We start from the raw sequence: 3,616 nt of genomic DNA, 5'->3' as shown, positions 1-3,616 counted from the left end.
CTTACTTGTAACTTAGTTTTCTGGAATCAGAATGGAAGAATGGATTACTGTTGATAAATAGTAACTTAAGTAGTCGAACTGCGAATCCCCCGATATTACATGTTGACCAGATGAGATCGGTCAATGTAGTTATTGCAATTGTTTACATAAGTGTTTTTTGACCGTTGTTGAAAAATATTGTATTTGCTTAAGTTGACACCATCCATCAATGTTTGTCTCTTTCTTATATCTTTCCTGTTCATCAGCACCCAGGGGCAGACGGGCAGGGACTGGGCAGTCGGCGGGACAGGAACACCACCAGGAGGACACCGCTGAGGGCTCCTCTGCTGGCCCCAGTAAGTCTTCTTGTTTTTAATAATATTTCTTATTCCATAACTTTTACTGCCCCATTTCTCCCGAACTATAGTGTGTTTCCAAATGCTATTTTTTTACCACCAATTACCCTTCGATCTGTACGGTTTCAAAAAGCTTATCCCTGCCTCCGCTATGATGACTGAGTACTACTACATACTATCAGTCTGTCTGTCTGTACTGTAGTAGCTAGTCTTGCCCAGTTGGCCAGTGCCACTCTTTGTGAAAGGTTGTAATATAAAACTCATATTCACCAGTAGCTCGTACAATCCGTTGGGTCGTTGTCTTGTACTACTTTTTACTCTTGTTGATGTTTAGGCTTTGAAAATTCACAGCAACAACAGCCCTACCAGATTTCTTAATATTTTGATATGATACCCTATAGGACATACCACTGTTGTAGGGATCTTGCACATACATTTGCACCAGAAAATAGGATGTTGGTGATGGTAGGTTGGACCTTCCTTGCACACCTCAATCAGAAATTCCGCACCCACCACAATTCCACTGCTTGACTATAGTACTGTCTTGTCATACCTATTAGGTCTCGGAACCCTCCCCCCAAGATAACCAACAAGTAGACAACCCAGAATATTAACACACCCAACCTCTGTCGTGGAAGCAATTCACATGCACACCCTTACTTTAATTTGCTCACTCGTGTAAGTTAGTCCACTCCACACCAAATACCACAAAGTCTATGTAAGTTTAAAATTTTTATTTCAATTTGAGAAGGTCTGTACACTGTTTTCTTAGCAGCACCAACCGGCAAATCAATAACATTAAAACAATATACATTGTTACACTTATACAGTTGGGAATTAAATCATGATAACTGAAGTGGTGGAAGGCAGCACCACCATCCCATAGCAATTTAGTTTATATACATTTATAAATGAAGATGTGAGTGAAGGGACCCCTCACCTCAGAAGAACCTAGTACTGGTAGTTGGTGCATCGTTCAGAAGCTCTGGTTCGTAGAAGCGAATCTTGCGTCTGTAATGCGAAAAAAGAAATGGTGTGCGTTAGTATATTGCAACTTGCAAGCATTTCTCAGCCGTGCCAAAAAGTGTAGCATCCATGGATAAGCAATATGGACTAACAGTAACAGTAGTACACCAGTTCTTCCTAAAAAAGTGGCTTGTTAATGTTTGTTGACCGCCTGTACGCAGCGCGTAGACTAGACAGTAGCAGTGTGAGGCAGGTCATGTGGGCTCAAAGGTGTCTTAAGAAGCTGCAAGGTAAAGGTAATGTCACATGTGCATGGCTAGGGCTAATCAAGCAAATGCTACAATGATCATATAACTTAGTGTCTACTCTACTACTACCTGATTTGTACTAGTGATTTATGTTAGTATTAACTCATTTTTCAACCTTGCTACTGATCAATAGGGGGGAGGTGTATATGTTGCCTAATAAATGTGTAATGTTTTCTAGGCGCACTACCGACCACCATTGCTGGGGCCAGCGAAGGCGACGCCGAGGGCGAGGATGCGGCAGTTGCAGATAGCAACGGAGGGGGAGTGGCAGCACCAGTGGCAGGCGGTGGTAAGTTAGATTCATAATCTTTAACTATTGTTGAACTTGACAGCACACTCACTGCAAAGGTGTACTGTATGTATATGTATACTATACAGTTGTGAATTAGGGCCCCATTAGGATGGTGGGCGTATTGCCCCCGCCGGGCTGGCTGGAATTCACTGCCGTCACAGCAGGGGCAAACCTCCCGCCATCCCTGTAGAAAATATTCAGACATGTCCAGGCGGAAAAGGGTTCAATATGGCGGTGGTGTCTCTCTCACCACACCGGCAGCCATATAATCTGCATTTTGGAATGCCTTTGCGTGGCGGCATTGCCGTCCGCCACGGAAAGGCATGCACACATTGCAGAGTATGCTTGGGGGCCCCCATGGAGGGTACCTACCGATGCTATGGTACCCCCCCGACTTTCAAAGCAAAACGTGACAGGCTCCGTGCGAGGCCCGTCATGTTGTGCTTGGAAAAGCAGCACAACATTTTAGCATTGCTTTCAGCAAAGCCAACCAGAATTTAAATTTAAAATAACAGGGTGCGCCCGCCACTGTGCCGGGCGCATCATCCCAATTAATTGTCCCCACGGGACCCCCACCCTTTTTAGCAGTCGGATGGCGGGCGGACAAAGTCCGCCCGCTATCCGATGTCGTAAGTAAGTATGAGTTCTTGGGGACGTTTGAAGAGTGAACTAGAAGACTAGAATTCCCTTTAATTGGTATAGGACTAGGAGCCGGAGTATTGAGTAACCAATGTCCTCATCTATCTGATTTCAACTCCGCTTTGAAAGTTTTATGGAGAAGAGCACCTGGTGCACTGTTCAACTAAAAAGTGTAAGACAGGTGGAAGGAAGAAGGACGGGCGACGTTTAAAATGTTATGTACTACTGTGCTTTATTTTATAGTGCTACTCTACCATGCCACTATGTGTATAAATAATTACCTTGTCCTACTGTTTTATTAAGACTATATTTTACAATTGTCTTGTTTTTTTCTTTTTGATACACAGCAACTCCGAAAGTCAACCGTAAGGAGTTGGCCGCCAAGGCACGGCGCCGGAAGCTGGAGGCAATCCAGCAGGAATACCGGCGGCTGGTGGTCCTAGCCGAGGAGGAGGAGGAGGCTGCTGCAGCTACTGAAGGCTCCTCCATTGCCCCGGGCCCCAGCCACCGCCCTCCAGCGGTACGGCGCCACCGCCGGGCGGCTGCCCGCCGCCACCGTGCCATCTCCGGTGCCCCCCCCCCACTGTGGCTGCAACTGCCGCGGCCTTAGACGCCGCGTCGCCCATTTAGAGGACCAGATTCGTGTCCTCCTCCAGTCCCGCCCCACCAGTTAGTCCCTGTCACTGCCCCTTTTTTAATTCCTGTTCGTTCTTCACTCGTTTGGGCGTTCTCTACTTCTATGGACAGTCGTTGGGGTTAGGGAGGTGGGTGGGTTAGCTTTTGTGGGTTTAGTTTATTTGTTAGGGTCAATTAAATATATTTTTCTATGTTACATGCAAGGTTGTTAATGTTTTGTAGGTGGGGTAACTGTTTTACATCACACTGTTTCTTTGCTGGTGCATGGCCGCCCATAGCGTGTGTTTGATTTCAATAATTTGCTGACTGTATAAGACACAAACAGATAGATGCGACACACCTCACTCATTGACTGGTCCTACTATGCATTCTTTGGAGTGGTGTTTGAAACTGACATCATTGACAACACATGTCCATTATTGATTCTGCCTCCCCCAAAC

At 45.8% G+C, this 3,616-nt stretch overlaps 1 long non-coding RNA gene across 1 annotated transcript; it reads left to right on the top strand.

Moving 5' to 3' along the window:
* Window positions 1-259: 259 nt before the first annotated feature.
* LOC146865524 (uncharacterized) lies at window positions 260-3,274 on the top strand. The gene is made up of 3 exons (XR_014976650.1): window positions 260-335; window positions 1,788-1,898; window positions 2,888-3,274. It is a non-coding gene; the product is annotated as an uncharacterized LOC146865524 (long non-coding RNA).
* The last annotated feature ends 342 nt before the right edge of the window (window positions 3,275-3,616 follow it).

The sequence above is a fragment of the Triturus cristatus genome, chromosome 2_1 (genome assembly GCF_964204655.1).
Source record: "Triturus cristatus chromosome 2_1, aTriCri1.1, whole genome shotgun sequence".
NCBI lineage: Eukaryota > Metazoa > Chordata > Amphibia > Caudata > Salamandridae > Triturus > Triturus cristatus.
Note: the sequence above shows the minus strand (reverse complement) of the source record. Positions and strands in the feature narration are given on the sequence as shown.